The sequence below is a fragment of the Zonotrichia leucophrys genome, chromosome 1 (assembly GCF_028769735.1).
Source record: "Zonotrichia leucophrys gambelii isolate GWCS_2022_RI chromosome 1, RI_Zleu_2.0, whole genome shotgun sequence".
In the NCBI taxonomy this organism is placed as follows: Eukaryota; Metazoa; Chordata; class Aves; order Passeriformes; family Passerellidae; genus Zonotrichia; species Zonotrichia leucophrys.
Genome location: NC_088169.1, coordinates 42545746 through 42567672, shown reverse-complemented (window position 1 = coordinate 42567672; position 21927 = coordinate 42545746). Strand labels below are relative to the sequence as shown.

At 37.1% G+C, this 21927-nt stretch overlaps 1 protein-coding gene across 1 annotated transcript in view; it reads left to right on the top strand.

The window, feature by feature from the left end:
- The window catches only part of GPC6 (glypican 6), a 726811-nt gene that overhangs the window by 395614 nt on the left and 309270 nt on the right, over window positions 1-21927 (top strand). The gene's annotated exons all lie outside the window — the stretch shown is intronic.

The window sequence follows — 21927 nt, the reverse complement described above, 5'->3', positions numbered from 1 at the left end:
AGCTGGGTGATGGATTTTTTAGGAAATGTCTAGTCATGTTTCTGATGAGAAAATAGACAAACAGTGACACCTCTGAAGCTTGAGCTTTCCCAAAGGATGGTTTGACTCACATTTATTTTAGGTTTAATAATTTATCTATGCAAATATTTATGACAATTATAATCCTTGAGGGCTTTGCATAATTAAAGAAAAAACCATGCAAAAATAACCCATCTGGGCACCAAAAATGTGCCTCAATGACTTTCTCTCATACAGTATTTCAAAATCAGGTGTAATTTTCCTGAATTGGTGTTCCAGCTAAATAGTTGCTCTTTGATCTCACTGTTTCACAGTCCTCATCATGCATTTGGACCTTGAATTCTGAAATACTCTCATGAGATCCACTGTGAAATGTTCAAATACTCACTTCTGAACAATAAGTGCATGAGTAATTTGGATGCTTGGCCCATACTTTCCCACGTTTACAAGCCTAGGCCACTCCTCCACCTCAAGAGGACTGTCTCATTTGATTCATTTAATCCAGTCAGAAGGTGAGGTAGAACCTATACATTGTACAGCAGACTGCAACTCAGGCTCTCAGCAAGATGGGGCTTTTAAACTTTTCTTCGCCTGTGTTATGTGATATTTTACAATTGCAAGTTGAGAAGCCATGGAGCTAAAAATGTAGTCAGGAAGGGAGAGCCTGATTTTATGTCTAGAAATGGGAGAAAAAGGTAATTTTGCACTTAAAATTCAGTGGATGAGATATGTGATCCTTGCTGGTCAGCTAGAACCAAAGTGTCTTCCTCCAAGTGCCTTCCTGAGCTTCAGGGTTGCCTTTCTGTGCTTTCTGGCACTGTCAGTTCTTTCAGTGTTTCTGAATGGTGTGGCAGGGTGCCACGGTGAAACCCTAGGCTGCCTAGTCTAGCTGGGGCAGCTTTTTAGCCTCCAAATGTGCAGAATGCATAAATCTGCAGCCCCAGATTTCCTCTGAAGAGAGATGATGTCCCCATGCATCAGGTTCTAAGCGAAAGTACGGAGCTCTAATGTCTCTGTTGTCTGCAGGCCTGAGGTCTTGCTGGATCAGACTGTGGAGAGTAAGCTTTGTAATTCATGTAATAGATGCATAATTTGTGAATCCCTCACAGATTAAGGTCTGATTTGTCTGCTGAGATGTCACTTTCCCTGTGTACGTACATGACTGTACAGACTGTGCAGGTGTCTCCTCTGTCACATATCCAGGAAATGTTTTCCTCTCAGCCTCTGGGCTTTGGGTACATAAGTCCTCTCAAGAAAAGGGTTTATAACAAGATCACTGAATGATCCTATAATGAGGGCTGCTAGCTCTGCAATGATACAGTGCGTCTTTTCCTAGTGTCAGTTGAAGATGATAACAGTAGCTCAATAGTGCCTCTGTTGGTTTTTTTTTTTCTTTTAACGTGAAGGAAACATTTGAAATCATCGTTAAAAGGGTTCAGTGGTGGTGCAAGACACAATAATGTCTTTATAGTGATACTCCATTAGACTACATCTAGAACACTGCGTTCAGTTTTTGTACAAAAAAGACGCTGATAAACTGAAGCAAGTCCAGTAGAGGCTGCCCTCACGATCTGGACTGGATTACTTGTCCTTGAGCCTGTGGGACTGGGGCTTCTTCATTCTGGAGAAGAGGCCACTTCAAGGACAAGTAGCAGTTGCTCCTGGTGCCTCTAGGGAGGTCATTAAAGAAATGCAGCAAAGCTCTTTACAGTGGGGCATAGTGTGATATGATGGGCGTGAGTTGATGCATTTTCTCCTCTCCTATCACAGCAGGCCCTAATAAAAATCCCATCCCCATCTTTCTTATAAATGCCCTTTAAGTGCTAGAAGGTTGCTAATCAGATCTGCCTGGAGCTTCTCTTCTGCAGGCTGAGCAGCCCCAAATCCCTCATGTCTTCACAGGAGAGGTGCTCCAGCCCTCCGACCATTTTTGTGGCCCTCCTCTGGACCCAGTACCACAGGTCCGTGTCTTTCCTGTGGTGCTGAGGATTCCAGAGCTGGATTTATTAATCCAGGTGGGGGTCTTCTGAGAGCAGAGTACAGGTCACATTTCTTTAGGATCATTATCCTATGATCCTATTAAAAAATTAATAAAATCAATATTTTGCTGAAGTGAAGAAAATACTTGATTGCAGAACTATCTTTGGTATTAAAATCTTAGTGGATTTATTCATACCCACAGCATAGGCAAAACAATTTCTGGCCTTAGGAATTTTGTGTTACATGCAGCCTGGTGAGGCAGATATGAAGAGCCCCAAGTGGCACCAAATATTCAAGATTAATAATTGTCCTGTGGAAAGGATGTGATTACTCTGAGAATGAATAGCTCATTGCCATATCATAACTGTGGACTTTTATACTGGTTTATCTACTGTTGAAAATGACAAATCCTTTTCTTTAAACATAATTTTAAAAGACTACAACTGTTTCTTAGACTTAGCACATAACTGCAGCCAAAAATGAGACAGGTAAACATTTTTTGTTGCTATTTTGAAAGTCATCCAAATTCAGCACAGATTTCTTTCTCATTGTACTCTAATATTGAGAGATTCTGTGATAAGGATGCCACACTTGGATAAGTCAGGAGAAATGAATAAAGACAGAAAATGAAAGGAAGAACTTTTGCAGTTCTATAAAATCCTTTGTCCATTTTCTGCACTGGCTGGGAACAGAGGAGAATCTTCTACCTGCAACATCACAAGCTTAAAAGATTTTTTTGCTTTCTATTTGTGGGCCCATTATTTCACTGAACTGTCACTGACATAGAGAAATGTTGAGCCTACACCTTAAACACCATGAGAAAGAGAGTGACTAATGAGAAAGTTGTAACATCTCCTTTGGGCCTTTATTGTCTCATCATCTTCTGGACCATTTCTGTAGAGGGTTGGTGGGTCACACACGAAGGATTTGTTCCCTCTCTAATGTCAGGGACATATCCTTTCTAATTTTTCCTCAGAGAGGTTGTAATGTCTGAAAACAATGCAGTTGGTGTATTCCTTGCAAAGGAGCTACACTTCCTTTATTTTAATGGGGTGTGCACTCAAGCGCACTCCAAAGAGGGAACACATATCACAAACATTTTCCACTTACAATAGGATTTTGCAGTTTAGCAATTTGCTTGTCAGTGAGATAATAATTTAGTAAGTCACACTTAGATAAATGGGGAGGGAGGGTAGTTAGGACATCTTATTTTTGTAATTTTTTCTAATATTATATTTCAGTTGCAAGCAGACACAGTTGCTTCCATCTGCCTGAAGTTTTATTACACTGTTTTAGTTTAAAAGTATTTTCATGATCCCTAAGTCTAATTACAATTTTTAATCTTCAGAGATTTTTAAATCTTTTCATTTCTCATTCTAATGCATTAAATTTCTCAGTGCTATGTTCCTATGTTGCTTAAATCAGTATACAGTATATTTCCACTGGCTTGAATTGACCAGCTTGCTAAATTATATACATATATTCTAGAAAGTTGTATAAGCATATGAGCAAAAAGTAATTATTTCTTAAATTGAAAATATTAACTCTTAATTTAAATCAATTTATTCATTAATATAGAAGAATTCCTAAAATATCTCAAGTTAAAAGGTCCCTGTAAAGATCACTGAGTCCAACTCCCTGCTGCTTGCAGGACTAACTAGAAATAAACCATATGACTAAAGGCTTTATCCAGATGCCCCTTGAGCTCTGACAGGCTTGGTTCCATGACCTCTTTCCTGGGGAGACTGTTCCAGTTACCAGCCATCCTCTGAGTGAAGAACCTTTTCCTGATGTCCAATCTGAACTTGCCCTGATGCAGGTTCAATATATAATATTCAAAATGCAACATCAGAGCTGCCACTTTCGGTATGTCAGAGGTCTGTTTAGTTGATTTTACCTCAGTGGCAGTAGTTTAAAGGTCAGTATAGGAGCACAGCTTCTCAGCTGCTATATTTTCTTAAGCTGTGGGTAGTAGATGTTTGTGGATGTTTTAAACAACTGTTTCAGAAATAATTAGTTAAATTTTCTACTACCTGTTTTTTTCAGTACTTTTTTTGGGTTCTAAAAACCTGGCTTTTCTGTTTTGATACCATTTGGTAAAAAAAATAGTTCTGTCCTTCCTTCCTCTGTAAAAATATAGCATATTAGCCTGTTATTGTTATTAAATTTGCTTGGTATCAACTATTTTCTCAGATAAAATAAATAAATAAACTAAAGTAAACTAAAAAATCCCAAGCCTTCCTGACAAACTGTGATTTAGTATCTAATGTTAAGCTGGATAAGCTGCTGAAAATATTTCTGTAGTTGCTCTTAGCTGTGATTACCAATAATGTGATAGAAAAGACATATGCATACTTTTCCTGTTCATCTTTTACTGTGTCTGAGCTCTGGACACTTTGTGAGAAAATAATGCTGAGTTATTCTCTCTGACTCCAAAGAAAGCATTTTCAGCTATCACAATAATCCCTTTGAACTGTCACTGAGTGGTTGGGGGTGTAAGCAGAAAAACACATGGGGAATTAAAAATTTTTAACAGGAGGGTCCAGGATTTCCAGGCACATGTGATTCCTGAAATACTTTTCCCATATATATGAACAGCTGAATTACAACAATTATCACTCAATCTTTTCTTAGGAACCAGTTCTGTTTTACACATGCCATGTTTGGTTCAGAACTCTTCCTTATTTAATGAAAAAAAAAAATCTTCATTTGCTCCTGCACTAAACCTGCCTCACTAGGCCCAGCAAGTAAGTGCAGAATTCTTTTATTTACAGAGATCCAGGAGTTTAATTACCGTTTCCTAGTTTTGCTTTTCTCTAAGTTTGGCCATTTTGTGGTGTGCTTTTTTGCCTGAATTTGAGCACTTTCTTCCCATTGTATATTGGGATAAGGATAAGAAGAATTGTTCTTAGTTTGGCTTTGACTTTCACACTTGAATATTCATGCTACCAGCAACCAAAGTAGTTTTTATACCAAGAGTAGAGTGAAGCTTAGCTCAGAGGCATCATTAAGAGCAGTTAGCAATTTTGTTAGTGGCATAAACATCAAAGATTTGTGACCCAACCACTAAGAACTTATTTCATTAATGCATTTAAATATTAATTATCATTTATTACAAAATAAAAAGAGGTTGTTACAATACTTTTCTAATTGTATGGCATAGGCTATATATCTCCTTCTTTTTAAACCAATTAAAACCATTCATCCCCTGAATATTATTAAATTATGTTAATATCAGACTTCTTATTAGGAAACTGGTGATATATGAGCAAAGTGAAATAAATTCAGTAATACAATTATAAGGTTAAACCCAAGATTAGTAGTGAAAAGCAGTCTCTAGTAATTGCCTGTGATTACTTTACTTGCAGAATGCCAGGCCACTGCTTTTCTAATGTGCTGAATCAATATTCTTACAAACTCTGCTTTTCATGGTTTATAAATAAACATTCAACATTTTGTGAGAGGCATAAATAAATGCCAATATTGAATGACACAGTGATTCAGAATGTAATTATTGCAGGGGGGAGGGAATATGACATGGTGATAAGTCAGGTAATTAAAAGCCAAAACAAATTGTACTTTAAGCCTGGAAAATGTGATTTGCAGGGTGTGACAGATAAAGAGCTATGTGTCCTGTATATTTTAGCTTCATTGGCTGAAGAGATTTGGCTTGTTAAGGCCACAGAAGGAGAGGAAATCCAAAAAGACAATGGTATTCAGCAAACTTTAATCCTCAGTTCAAACTGTTGGTTTAGGAACAGCCCAGCTGAGCAAGCAGAGCTTTTATGATTGTATCACTGTCTGTTGTTTTAAGGGTTTTTTCAGTCATTAATTATTTGAATTTTCATTGAGATAACATATATTTACAAGAACTGGATCACCCTGTGACATGAATGGGGCCACATTATTTTTTTCCTCTTTCTTTCCCTTGGTGTTCCTCAGGCAGGGAGCCCAAGGATTATCCAGCCAGGGGAGTTTCAGAGCTGTGGTGTGTCTGTGGCACAAAAGCAGGAGTGAATTGTATCCACACTTGAGTTCTTTCTGGGAAGTATCCTTTGAATTGAGGTTCTTCAGGTGTGCTGAATATCTTTCCTTCTTTTTTGGAAAGAAAAGGCACATAAACTGATCTAGTTAATTGCACATTTCATGGAGAAATAAAACAGATGCCTTCCAGATATCCCAGACATACTGCAGGTGCACTGATCTATTTTCCACTTTGTGTGCACTGAAATCATCAGATGTTCCAGAAGAGCAGTTCAGGAGAAAAGGCCTAAAATGAAGCAGCAGCTTCAACAAAAGGAAAAAGGCAGTAGGAGGTGTACAAAAGCTGTGGTCTATGTCCTACCTGTGAGAATTGTCAGATATAATCCAGCCTGGCCTCTCCATTTCACAGGTCTTTAAATACCATTGAGCTACCTTGGTATTGAACTTAATAACCCAAGTTTAAGTGAGTCATGTTGCTCAGTAGGACAGTCAGCCTTGCTGAGGATCCCTCTAGGTAGCTCTGCTGTTTGGGTTTATTCCTGCTGTGTGCCACATCACATCTCAGAATCCAAAGCAGTCCTGTCCTTTTGGATTTTTTTGTATAATTCATAAACAGAGATTTTCTGATTGCAGTTCTTTTGCTCAGTTTGTGGTTTGGGTTTTGCTCAATGCCTACTGCACAGCAAATACCCTTTAATTCAGCTTTGCATGAAACTTCTAACTATAAATTAAGAACTGTAATGAGACTATTTCAGTTTAACAACATTATTAAACACTGTCATGATCCATTAGAAAATTAACTGTTTTAATCAAGGCTTTGTGCAGGATTGCTGAAATGCACATTTTACAGACAATCCTTCAAAATTCTTACATCAGATGATTTACCACCTACAAAAGATGTTCATATGGCACCTGAAGAAAATATCTTAAAAAAAAAAAAGTTAGAACTTTTTCAGAGGCATTCCTGGAAAAAAAGGATGTATCCTAATGCATATCATGATATATGGTCAAGTCATGATAAAAATAATGGTGAAGAAACAAATCTCATCTAGGAGCTTGCTGATACCACTATATTTAGAAATTCTGTAATTTATCTTAAAGCAGGTTTTATATTTTTGCTGTTTTAGCACAGGGAAGTGAAAGAAAATTCAGAGGAATCAAATGGAAATAAGAAGGAAAATAAAAAGTCTGTATGTTAAGCAATGCAAGGAGATCTAGACAATCTTACAACTTGCTGACCTTTTAGAATGACTCCTTTTACAGACTGTCTTAATTCTGTTTCAAAGACAGCCTATGGAAGCACTAGTTTTCAATCATGATTTGAGAAGAGCAATTAATTTTATTTCTCCTGTGAGCCTGAAGCGGAAAACAAATCCTAATAGCTTATTTGGCCTTCAGGTTTCTATGGAAAACATTAGCCAAGAAACTATCTGATTGACCTAAAATGCATCAGGAATACTAACTGGAATTTAAATTCATATCTGTTAAGTGTTGCAGTCAACAAAGTCATCAGTAAAACAGTAAAGAAATCAAATTTCTTTGAGACTTTCAGATAATTAAGTCTGAAATCAACAATGTGGATGTAAGTTCAATTCTCAGTTATTCAGGGGTTAGTTACAATTCACTTCATTGTCTGCTTAAGCTTTGCATCTCAAAATAGATCTCAGACCAAAAAGAAAAAAGGTGTGAACATAGAAATACAAAATTAAGAACTTAATTGTCAGGAAAATAATTCTGGTCATCTGAAATTTTAAACTTATCCACATACTCCAGTGTGTGCTTTTTATGGGAGATTTTGTGATGCAAGCTTGCTGAGTTTTTTTCATAATCTTTTCTGGAAAAGATAAAATGTCACTTTCATTTGGTTCATATGTTTAAGAACACCTTTGCTCTTGCTTCTGCTTCTCCTCTTTTCCTCCTTCTCCTTTTGTTTTATTTTTAAGCCCTTAAAAACAATTGAGTTCTTGGGAGAAAATTACCAGACCAAACTGGGGACAAAAAGAGATTTGAAGATTGGAGGATTCAGCTGACCTCAGATGAACACCTGTCACCTTTAAGTTGCCAAGAGCAGAAATTAAGAATATAGAGTGAGGATTATAAAGCAACGTGCCTGCTTGTCCTTCATAATGCATTGGCATTCTCTGGCCACTGGTGTAAAAGACTTTGCAGTGGTCCAACACTTCAGTGCAGTTTTAGCCTGCAAACAACTTTCTCATTCTTGAAAGTCTTTTTTTCTTTTAAAACTAGCAGAGATGTTTTGATATTCTGGACTGTCCCAATACTGTGCAAGTCTGACTTCTGGCCTTTGGTTTTAGAAGGTTTAGCAATTTTGTATGAATACCACAGCGAATAAATTGCTGGATTTCTTTGGGAAGCACATACAGGCTCTCCACTTAAACCCCCACTTATGTGATCTTCAGTATCAATCAGCAACAGAATTGCATCTACACTTGGCTGTGGTGTTCTGCATCCCACAGTCCTTTCATTCATGTTGGCATTGTCTGTGGATCCAGAAACAAGTGTGTTTAAGGCAAGTGTTGGCAAGCTGACAAAGCTGAGCAGGACCAGTGCACCCTAATTTGCAGTACCTGAGTCAGCTCTCTGCATACTGAGTTGTTATGCAGAACCATCAGCAGCTCTCTCCACAGAGAAGACACCAACCTCATTGTCCTATTTTAAATGGAGGTTTTATGCATCTAATTGGTAGAGAAACCTGAGCAGACAAAGATTCTATCTGAATTTCACAAAAGTAGCCTTAAGTGTTTAAGTAATAGAAAGCAAGAAACGACAAACTGTGTTCTTCTTCCCTCCAGCAATTTGCTGATTTAGGACTACCACCATTCTGTGTAGATGTGATGGAACACCAAGTCAGCTGTTATCAATTCTGTTTTTTCAGACATGTCCCAAAACAAGTGAATGCATATGGATCTAAGTGCTCAGTCCTTTCTCTCTGGGGAATGCAATAATTGACCTATTTCAGTCTGCAGCATCCAAGCTGCATTGACTCCCACCAGCTCAGGCCTAGGAGCCATGGAAAATTGTATGGAAAACCTGCTCAGCTCAACTGCAATCTTCTTCTAGGTCTAAGGCTTCTATGGGAATTAGATGCATCTGGACACAGTGCCTTTTATACCTGCCTATTTCCTAGTCAATGAAAGAACTATTAGAGGTATTTACTTGTCTGATTTCTTCAGGCTAAATCTATATTTTGTTGTTGCTGGCTTTACCTGACTATATTAATATTAGAGTCCGTTCAATCCATTGTTTATTTGAAACAACAATTTAATTTTATGTGCTAGTTTGCAGAGGATAGCATGAATGGGAAAAATAATCAGTTTTCCTCCAAATGGAGTGTTAGTTTTGAATTTGCACTGACATTTTCTTTGAATAACTGGTGGCTACTTTAACACTTAGCTTGAAATGCAGCAGAGAGACATCTCAGAGCACACTGCTGCCTTTGGTCCTCAAGACCTTAAAGTAAACTACAAGACAAACTGATACCACATACGGTATAGGAAGACAGAACCAAAACATGTTCAGAAAGCACCTGGAAACCTACCCATCATGAGTAAGGTGTACTTTTATAGGAAAAATAAGCCACTGTGTACCTTTCATCACCACACATCTGTTTGTAAGTAACAGTGCACATCTGCTTTTCAAGGACATCGTATAGAAACCAAAACACAAGAAAAACTGCCCTCAGAAACTTTCACACTGGTCCTCAAAACTGAAGTTTTTTTGTGAGCCCTCTGAATGCTTCCTGGCCATAAGTGCAAGGTTAAAGAAACCTCTTAATACAACATTTTTGTTGTTGCAGAATTTTTTGTATATCATCAACATATAAAGTTATGATACAATATGCCAAATGGAAATCATTGCCATTCAGTTTTTCACTTAAATCAGAGTTAAAATTTTTATTGGAGAATGTTTGCAGATTCATTTATACCCTGCAGTCTCCAAAGTTAACAGAGGAAGTTGGCTGCCATTCTCTACCACTATGCAAATACTTATTCTTCCATATGGTTGCAGAAATATATTAAAAAAATTAGGGGTATGAAATAATAATTTATACAATAAATTTTATTCAAAATAAGAAAAGAGGGAGAGGAGTAGGGATCCAGCCAGTGAAATGTTAATAACAAAATGGCTCAACTGTCTTACTGTTATCCTGACCCCAAAGAAAGGATCCTATGGCCATATAATATTTTCTGTCTGATTCCCTAAAACTGCTTTTGAGAGAAATGTCTTCTACACTTAGACTAGTACTGAAGAACTATGAATATACATTTATTCCTACAAATGCATATTTTATATGTAAAAGTCTATTCTCTATTTAAGATTCAGTGTGTGCCTCCTGCTCTTCCGCCCACTTTCACTCCTTTTGACTGAATCAGTAAAAAGTACCTTTGCCATTGACTTCAATGTGAACTTAACTCAATTAGGGTCTGATTGTTCAGATTTATATAAAATCAGGTTGAAAACAAAGGTTTTAAGGCAAAGGTCTTTGCAGGGAGATTGAAGAACTTACTGATGGAAACATTGCTGAGGAAATGTGGGTAGAATAAGAGATTTTCAGTCAGGAAATGACCATTTAAAGGCACAGGAACAGTACTACATGTAAGCATAGATAAAATGTTTATAACTTGTGTGTATGTAATACAATTTGCATAAAGACATCATGAGTGGAATTTCAGACACATAATATTTTAGTTTAGTATACTGTAGAAGTTTAATGCATTTCTGAGGCTTATAACCTTACCTGCCACCAGGAGCATGCCCCAAACAGGGGAGCACAGCGTTCACAGTTTCTATTTCAATTCCTGTGGCTGCCACTGAACTGAATATGGGCTGACAGTGTGCCCAGGTGGCCAAGAAGGCCAGTGGCATCCTGGATTGTATCAGCAATAGTGTGGCCAGCAGGAGCAGGGCAGTGATTGTCCCCCTGTTCTTGGCAGTACTGAGGCCACAGCTCAGGTACTGTGTCCAGTTTGGGTTCCTCACTACAAACAGACACTGAGGAGCTGGAGCATGGCCAGAGAAGGGCAATGGAACTGGTGAAGGCTCTGGAGCACAAGTCCTGTGAGAAGCAGCTGAGAGAGCTGGGGTTCTTTAGCTGGAGCAAAGGAGGCTCAGGAGAGACCTTACCACTCTCTGCAAAGGAGGCTGTAGCCAGGTGGGGATCAGTCTCTTCTTCCAAGTAAGAAGCAATAGGAGGAGAGGAAGTGTCCTCCAGTTGCACAAGGGAAAGTTTAGATTGGACATTAGGAAAAACTTCTTGATGGAGAGGGTTGTCAAGCATTGAGATAGGCTGCCTAGGGAAGTGGTTCAGTCACCATATGTAGATGTGGAACTCAAGCACATGGTTTACTGGTGGGTTTGGCAGTGTTAATTTAATGGCTGGAGTCAATGATCTTAAAGATCCTTTCCAACCTAAACTAATTCTATGATTCTATACACACACACACACACACACAAATAATAAGCTTGACAGATGTATTAATAGTGCTGATATAGTTGTGAGGTAGAGCGGTAGAGCTTATGCAGTGGGGTGTGAAAAGCACTAAGTCATTCTTGCTGCTGACTAAGAGATGACATGGAAGAGATTGTCACTTAGAAGGAGAAACAAACATGTTAACTGTTACATGTTAAATGTATTGGATTAATTTCTTTTTTGACTACCAGAATTATTTTCCTGGTGGCTGCGTATTGGTCCTTAGGAGGAGGAGTAAGTACCTATCAAGGAAAGATTAGATTTCTAGAGTGGTTGAGCTTACTGCTTAATCAAGTAGTAATCCATTTTGGCACTTCTTTCTCTTGTCTTGCCTTCACATTCCTACACACACACACACACACACACACACACACACACACACACACACACTCTCTCTCTCTCTCTCTCCCAGGTGTCATGTTGGCATCTAAAGTAATGAGAGAACTTGCTGTGCTGTAGGAGAGGTGAGCAGGATGATCTTCCTTTGCACGAACTTGAAGCTGTTGAGGTTCACTCACTTGTGATTATGATCAAATATATTTCAAAATACTGATCGAAAGATGGGACTAAAGTGTATATAAGCCTATGAGCACCCAAACTAGCTGCAGGTAATGGCATAAAAACGTTGCTATTTGAGCTTGTAATGGCTGTTATTATCACCTGATAGGTAACTATGTATGTATCATGAAATGTTGATATATTTATACATAGATCACAGAAAGCACTACTTGGTCCAGTATTTTTGAAGGCAATCTTAATACAGAGGAAAAAATGCAGTTAACAAGTACAGAAAATTACTTGAAGTTTTCTGTACTATGTAGATTTTTGGTTTTGTAGCTTTATTTTTGTCTTTTTGGATGAAAGTTGGAGCATTGTCCAGCACCACACTGTCTTGCTCATTTTTATCAGTGACTAACAACTCAATTATACTTTGCTGTCAAGTTGACATTTTATAAAAACAATGAGAATAAACAAATGCATTCTAATGGAACCATTTTTCACTATTATCTTTTAACCTAAATATATCTGCAACATGATTGAAAAAGCCTCAGAAGTAAAATGATTCATAAATGCTTTAAGATACACAAATATAATGCAATGTTTAAAGTGAAAGTGGCAAAAGGACAGGGGTTGAGAAGAATGGAAGTTTTGGCAGATGAAAATGCTTATAGATGAGTTTATTAGCAAGAAAAGCTAAGAAAAGCTTATAATTCAGAGAGTATTATAAGAGTTGAGAAGTTGCTAAGAAGCATAAAGCTTGACGGAGGAAAAGTACAGGAAAGATGTTCTTGGAAGCTAAGATCAAGCATAATATTTAATAGCCAGAAATTCATATCACCTACGGTCTGTGGGGGCTTACCTGGGGTAACTAAACTAAAAATAGAGTGACCTGATACTGTTTCTATGATCTCTGCAGAAAATCAGGCATCTACAGGGGAAAATCACATCTTGTGCAGCTTTAATCATGTTCTAGAGTGGATGTTCTCTCACCAGCAAAGGAGAGGGAACAGAGAGCCACTAAAGGACATTTAATGCGTGGACCAGCCTTTAACTAGCCCAAGGTAAAACTGCCCAATAATGTGAACATCCCATGAAATTAACAAAACTTCCTCTAAATGCAAAGATGGGAATTGCCTAAGGTGTTTTCTTTCTGTCACAGAAGTCCTAAATTCTTTCTCTACCTTTTTGCACAAATGTAGAAAACACACCTGTGCATTTTACTTGTGATTTTTTTAATGGGCTTCTATTTCATGTTTTTTAATTACTCTGTAAGTTGATATTTATTTGTCATGATTAGGATTTCATTAGAGAAGTCAACAAGTGTTCACACACTTCTTAAAAGCCCAGAAGGTTAGTTTCTGCCTGACATATAGATCTATAGTAGTTTTTCTTACCAAAAAATATATGATTAAGCTCAAAATTATACTTTCTTTTCTAATAAGCCTTATTCATCCAAGTATTCACTATCTCAGTGATCAGAAGTTAGGTTTGAAGATGATGGATAAAGATTAAATAAGGCAGAATCAACCCTAATTTCTTTACATGTAAAATGTGGTTCTTCATAATTAACTTAGAAAATGGGACTGATGTTGAAATTAAATAGAAAATGTCCTCTTTAATCTGTTGCTCCAGGTGGATGTAGATTATTCATTACTGGAACAAGGAGACTTTGTAACTTAAAGAATAGGTGACGCAACAAAAGAGGAGAGGAATTATATGGTTTATAGAGTTCAGCTGCTATGCATACTTGTGACAGAATTGAAATTTGATTTTCTTAGTAATCATTATAGAAAAGAACTTCTAAACTGGTGACATTAAAACATAACTAGAAATGTAGTAGGCAAAAAACCTACAGCTGTTGGTTAGTACCTTTGGAGATGCTCAATGCCCTATTATAGAAACTTTTTCAGCATTATTATTGGCTTACTCTTTTCCAAAGATAGGAATCTATGTCCTAGGACATGAGTAATTTTGTTCTAATTGCTGTCAAAAATACTTCCTGATTTTTTGGCATGAGGTAAAGGGAGCATATTTGAGCTGTCCCCTCAACTGAAGTGGTGGTCAGAGAGCAATAACAGCAGGAAAAAGTGAAAATCTTACTTCCCCATCTCTTAACTGTGAATGAAATGGGTCAGAAATAGACTCTGGCATGTATCAGCTATAAAGCAGCCAAGAACTGCCCTTATAAATATTCAAATGGAAGTGCTTGCTGCTGGTAGGATCTGAAAACAGGTGTAAATTTAACTATTTGTAAGAGCAATTTTTTTTCCTAAATATAAGATTCTTTAAAACAAATACATACGCACATGAAAAAAAAAATCTGTGCTGATAAATTGCGCAGATAAATTAGTCACTTCAATGTCAGTACATTTCTGCCTTGGTGTTTTGTCTTTTCCAAGTACTTATGCTCTATTAAGCCAGGGAGATTTGCCTTTGAATATTAATCACTTTGAGGAGAGTGGTTGTTTTTCACCCTGGGACCATAATTTCCTTTTGGTGTTACTTTTGCTTGTTTGTTTACTTTGGTTTTGGATTGGGTTTTTTGTTAATTTATTAGGTTTTTTGTTTGTTTTTATAAGAGTTGATAGATTACTGGGTTTTCCTTTTTTACAGAACATGAAATGAACTTGGCAAAGGAGTTACTGCCTCAGTAAATGTGAGCAGTCATTTTTGGGATCTGCTTGGAAATGTGAATGGGTCTCATCTCAAAGCATGTGGTTCAGCTAAGGAGAGAATTGACTTCAGATTGCTCCATAAATTGTATTCTGGCTTAATCAGAAAGGTGTAAACTGATTTAGTATGACAGAAATCTCTTTTGCCTCAGGTAGACTGTGGAAAATCGGCCACCATTTCGTGGTGTTCAAAAGGGAGCTGTAGTTGGAGGTAACAACCTACATTAGCTTGGCCTTACTGTGAGAGGGAAGAATCTGTTTGATCATGTAGTCTCATCTCCACACCTTATCAGTTATCCTGCTTTATAAGGCAGTGGACTAAAAAGCACTCAAAAAATTTTTCATTGGTCTGATAATAATGTATATGTCCGATAATATAGCTTGAGTCATTTATTCAAGGGACTAAAACTTTACATTGCACCAAAACTTACTTTCTGAGCTAGAGATTAATTACACAAATTGACAGATTTCTTACCTCTTTGTTTCTATAACCTGTGAAAAAAAAATGAATTCCTGTTTCTCTTATACAGATTTTATAAGCTTTATTCTAATTTTTGTGCACATTTTTCATCAGAAGAATAAAAAAATCTCAGTGACCTTACTAAGCTAAGAAACAAAGACTTGTAGTTTAAAGCCAATCTTGTTGGCTTATTTATTTTTGTAGAGATTTATTCAGAATCACATTTCTTCAAACCTGGAGGCACTTGGTTTGGCCCAGCCAGTTAGGTTCATTAAGCCAAAGTGTATTGCCTTATATAACAGAATTTCAGAAGATCCTTGTTTCTGGTGAACCAAGGTACCTTATGTTTGGAGTATGTTTGCCATAGGCTTCTTCAAATGAGCAGTGAGAAGAGTGGAGCATCTCCAAAAAGCAGTTCTCATCTCCAGACACATAGATTAACTTTAGGACATTGCTATCTTTCTTTACCAACACTAGTGAAGATAATAACTCTTCTTTACATTCTTTATCTATATGCATGGCATTAGAAGAGAGAAAATCCAGTCTACTGATATTAATGTGGAATATAGTATTTTGTAGTTGCTCAATTAGAGATTGTTAGGATTTTTAAATTAGATATTGTTAGGATTTTATCTTAGGTACTTACACTAAAGCTGCTTCTTCTTAAATGACATAAATACAATTTTTAACGACATTTTATTCAGCATTTATTGGTCAGTCATTGTGGAAATTATTCTGAAAGGAGAGCAGACAAAGGTAATTATTTTCTGCAGAAATTGGTTGCTTTAAAGGCAACAAGTGTGCAGTTTTAATGCAGTTTAGTGTTCTGGTGTATTAATGGATTTGACTGAATAATAAAAAATAGATTGTTGAATATTTTTGAATAAAAGTAGAACAATTTTCCTTTATGTAAATTAGTATTTCTGAAAATGCTCAGTTTTGGAAATTGTAAATGAGTTAATCACAGTATTTATGTGAGGAACCTGCTGTTAGTTGGTCAGCAGCTGAAGAATTTTGCTTTTACATGAGATCTAAATACATGGCTACCTAGTCAGGCATAAAATTATCTAATTAAAATACACAGTCTGTAAATAAGTAAATTGTAAACATAATTTCCTAAATTCTGGTTGCAAATACTACTGAATAATGAGGATATCAACACAAATAGAAAATTATCAGCATTAGAAAAAACTCCTGAATCCTATAACAGGTAAAACAGGCAATGGTATTTCATCACATATCCTGATTAGGGTTATGACATAGAGTTTGTATGTTGTTCTAGCCATGAAAGTTGTTTAGTAATATATTCTGTGTTTTCATCACAGTCCGTAACTCACATTCTCCCTGTTGCTCCTCCACATACTAGATGGCTCAAACAGTAATTAAGTTGCATTTTTAAGTTGTTTTTTTGGGGGGGGGAGGTCGGGGGGTGGATTTCATTTTGTCTTGGTTTTTGTAGGTTTTTTGTTTTGGGGGGTTTTTTGTTTTTTTGTTTTTTTTTTTTGGGGGGGGGTTGGTTGGTTGGGGGTTTTTTTTGTTGTTTTTTTTTTTTGTGTGTTGTTGTTGTTTTGGGTTTGTTTTGTTTTTTTGTTTTGTTTTGTTTTATTTAAGAAAGAACCTGATAACTGAATTAAGTTTAGATGGCTTATTGACTGGAAGCTCAGTTACTCAATCAGCAGTATGGATATAAATCATGTGTAGCAATGCTGCAGGTATGTCATGAAATAGATCAAGACCAGGACATGAGTTCATGCAGTTTAACTGCAGACCCTCACTTGTTGATCACATTGGATGTGCTTAGTTTTTATTCATCTTTTTACTGCTGGCTTTTGCTGTGTTTGTGGTGAACGCTGCAATTAGCACAGAGGTCTTTGTAGCACTTACATAAAAAGCATAACATTAGTATGAGTGTTAAGTGTCCTGGGAATATAGTTCGTGTCTGTAAACTTAAGAATTTATATTGCTGGGAAGGTTTTTAAAACCCAACTTTAAAGAGTTGTGTAAAAGTTATATAAGTAAAAAGTTATGTAAGTACATAAAAGGATACATAACTTTGGCTGGCAGAAAAACTAATGACCAATAGGAACTGGAAACATGACTAAGGTGCAAATATTGTATCTACTGAAGCCTTTTTCTGATATAATCAATCAGAGCATAGAAATTTTTCCCAAGCAAATATGTTCTGTGAATCCTGTGTTCTTTTCTATAGCACATCAGTGCTTGAGAGAGTTTTCTCCCATAAATATACATGTGTGAGCACTTGAAGACTGTGCCTTTTGCTGGATATGCTGGACACCAGTGTTCCTCATGGGCTTCTCAGGATGCCTACAGTATTTCAGCCTCTGGCAGAATGAAGTGCCTGAAACCAGCACATCATCCTCTCTTCTATTGTTCCTGTCTCTCATTTTGGCTTGGGTGCTTGGCACTGGCGTGCCCATCTCTGAGGAAACAATGTTCTTCCTGCAGATGGGGTGGCCTTGGCAGTGCACTGAGCTCTCACCACCTCAGCCTGCAGTTGGCTGGCAGCTGTGTCCTGGAAAACTGGCATGGTACCTTGCAAGGGGCACGCTGCCATCCATAGACAATCAGACACCTCGGCAGCAGAATGATCACAAATGAATATCAGCTGTTAACGTTCAAGGACTGATTCCAAGTCATTTGGGTTGGCTAGGAGCATGAAGTCTTTATTCTCTTTATTGCTAAATGCAGAAGTCTCTACTGCATACTGCCTGCTGTCTTACCCATAAATAAGTCTAAATTGAAGAGTAATTCTCCATATAGTATTTACAGCACAGATATCTGTGCTCTCTCATAAATACATAGTGATAGGCACTTTTCAGGAATATTTTTAATTGAAAAATCAGAAAATATATTGAACACTTTTGGCTTTGTATTGTATCTTACCGTTATTCTGAGAAGCAGTCTGTGGTCAGCAGTGAATTAGAGTGTTCTCAAAGTTAATAAAAAAATGTTGCATACCACTGCCTTTTCAGAAATAAAGATAGAAGAGAAATGAATGATCTGCCTCTTGCCTGTAGTCATGAGTGCAGACCATACCTTTCTTAACCAGGAAATCAGATAATGCAATGAAATAATGCAATGAAAAGCATATATTAGGAAAACTTAGCTACCATTTAAAATGTGATTTTGATCTGAAAAATGTGTCAGGAGACATTTTGAATTAATTTTTCTTCATAGATTATTTATCATATTTTAACGGATTTCCTAAAATAAAATAGAAAGAGCTTTGAATTAGCAAACCTGAATGTTAAAATAAACTCAGCTTGGCTCATATGAAGATTTACTGAGCCAAGGTCCCTATGTAATTCTGTCTTGTCTCCAGCTGAATGGGATATTTTCAAAAAAGATTAGGATGCTACACTGAACAGTTATGGACACCTAAAATTGAATTAATTCTCTTTATTTCTGTGCAGTTTGTATGGCTAAGAAGAGTGAAAAATACTGCATTTTGATTTTTCTTTCCAGACACTGAATGCATATAGCTGGCTGGAATGCTAATACCATGATGACATTTTTGCATACTGTATTCTCAGACTAGAAATGAATTCTGATTTATCACACAGCTTTTAGGGCAATTTTATTTGACCTTTTCTAAATACTACATCCATTTATCTCTGGGCAGCTGACAAAGTCTCTTTTCCCTGTGACATGGTATTATTTAGAAAATATGAAAGTTGAGGTTGGTTTTAAATAAATGGCTTCACATAGTTTTATTATGAAAAAGGCTAATAAAGTGCCCTCCCCACCTCAATTGTGCAATATTGTTGGAACATTTTAATTGTGGGGTTTTCTTTCATTGTCTTATTTTTCCCAGGTACTTTTAGCCAAGGTACGTGGATAAATAAAAAGGGATGGGGGAGTGAACCCTGCTTTCAAAGTGGCACAAATTAATTCACATTAACAGGCCTGTCACCATGTGGAATGAATGATGTCTCTACACATTTATCCATGAACTAAATTTCTTTAATTTAACAGGGGCAAGTAACCTTGGATCCTGGCGGGGGAAGAAAGGTGGAGGAGGGAATGTATGTGCCAGTTTTCAGCACCTCTGTGTCCTTTCACAGCAAAACGTTGTCAGGATCATCATGTTGAATTTCAGCTGGGCTTTGTGCTGTAACTGCCAGCAGAGCAGTGATACACAATAAGCCGGCTGCCAGCTGGGCTGAGAAGACTCACAGCAGGGTGGGCAAGCACAGCGGAGCCCCGTGTGGAAGGACACATCCGAAATGAGGCTCTCATCCAGCCGCTCTCAGGATCTCTGGAGTGCAGTCTCTCCAGCTGCAGGCTTCTCACAAACACAGAGCAAACAGTATGAAATCTTTGGGCCTTCCAGAAAGCAACAAATTTACAAAGGGGAAGGAATATGCCGTCAGCACTTTGCTCACAGTGCATTGTAAGGTTATGAGAAATCAGGCTTAAAAACCATAGGACTGTATTTTTTTTTAAATAACTGGAATCTCAGTAGGTGGAGGTGTTCAAGTTTATGCCCCTTTGTTTAATAAAGTCAGCCCACATTACTAAGCTCACAAGGTGAACTCGCTGTGAGAATTAGCATTCACTGTTTGCCAAGTTTTACAGGCCTTTATTTCAGAAAGCAGAGATGGTGCTAATTGCAGGTAGTGGGGCTGTGCATCCAAGGAGATATGGGAGTGATATTGTGTGAAGGTACCTATTCCACATTCTAATGGGAAGGTTAAACCTTCTCTCTTCCCATCATGATAAATCCTTGTCTGTCTGGACCACTGAGCTGCTATTCCAGGAGAGACATCATGCCTATGAATAATTGTGGCAGCATTTTAAAGCAAATTAGAGTATGGCTTTATGGCATTTTCCACACTATCCTCACACAGAAAGGATTATAGATGTCAATTATTTTATCTTTTAAAGAGAGAGATGAGATTCTCTGTATATTTCTTGATCCACTGCATAGATGAAAATGGTGTTATGATGAGTTTACAAGACCTCTAAGGCTGATTAATTGCACATAAAATAGTAGTATGAGAGAATCCTGTTAAGAACAAAGAAACTATAAAATGATCTAGATGCAGCTGCATCTCAGCATTACTTCATATTCTGGCTGTTAAACATCTTGCAAATGCTCTTGACTCCTCTTGAATGCAGTTCTTGTTAACTGTACACTAATCCTATTTGTATTCAGTGGATATGTAAATTTCTTTTTCTAGGTTTTTTTTTTTTTATTTCCCTGGAAAATTTCACTTGTATACAAGAGATCCTTATGATGTTATTCCTATAAGGAACCAATATATTACACACCGAGAGGCAGGACAATCAATACCAAACAGTATTATGAATCTCAGGTGAAAGTCTGAGACGATGTTAGAGCTTAAAAGAAACAGAATAATCTCTTAATAAACTTATTCTCTGAATATAAGATTCAAAACATATTTTATTCCTCTAGCCAATGAGCATTCTCTGGTATTTTGTACTTGCTGTTCTGTTATTGTTTGTGACACATGTCAGTATGTTGACTTTGTACATAAATTCTGACCTAGCAAAAGACCTAAAAGCATACTCATCTTTAAATCTGAGATACTAATTCAAAACTAAGAGCATCATTTAAATACTTTTCTAAATCAGGGCCAGACTCTCCACAAATAAAACGTAATATGAATATTGAATTTGCGGAAATAGATTTTTCCTTTTAAAAGTGAATGAGATTTATTACTTTTACACAGTGTTTTTCAAGGGTGTCACTACTATTTAGCAAAAAATCACATAGAAAGAATAAGTATTTTTTCCCACAACCAGCGGTTCATGGCTTTTAGCATGCCAGTGCAAGACGGCATTGTAATCAGAAGAAATGTTAAATAATTAGTGCTCAGACAGTGCTGTCTTGCTCATTGTTATAGCAGATTAGTAAGGATTAGAGATAAAATGAATTTATTTTTTATTACATAGATAAAAAGAAAAAATATTAACAAGTCTAAATCCCTCCTATTTTAAACTATGACATTTTTGGAGGCTAGTGTGCTCAAGAATTGGGACTACTTTAATACTTAGAATAAAATGATTGAAAATATATATGATTGAATTATGTAACCTGATGTTTTGTTAAAAATGAGATTTTTCTAGAGTTTGAGAGAAGCCTGCATCTCTCTAATACAAGGTTTTACTCTTCCATTGTGGCATGGTTTGGAAATGGTGTTCTCCAATTTATTGCTCCCACTAAACTCATGGTGCTGCTTTCTCCCTCTCCTTGCCCTCCCTTCCCACTGTGGATGGCTGGAGAAGAGAACTGGAGGCACAAAAGGTAAATATTATGGGTTGAGATAAGAACAATTTACTGGAAATAGCAATGAAGTAAGAAAACCCCATAACATATAGCTATATAATAGTAACAGCAACAATGCTAATAACAGAAGTGCACGAAAGACTGATTTGGATCACATGCAAAATGCTCCTCAGAGCCCGACCCAGCCACAATACCCTGACTGGAGAGACCCCTTCTCCTGGGAAGAGGCTCCCTTCACCCCACTCCTGTCAATAACATTCGGTGGAGTAGAAAAACCTGTGTCATAGCCATGCCCCCTCCTGGCTACTGCAAACAACTAACTCTGTCCTGGTTGGAACCAGGACACATTGCAATCACAAAAGTAAGATTCACTTTTGGATAGTACACAGATGCCATTAATCCTAAGAGTATTAAACAGGTAGAGATTTGGGTGGTTTGGTTTGAGACACCCCTGAAGTGGATTTCACTGCATACTGAAACTACCTAGGTTCTGAAAATTAGGAAACTGAAGTGCTCATTCTCTGGACATCTGGATCTTCCAATTTCA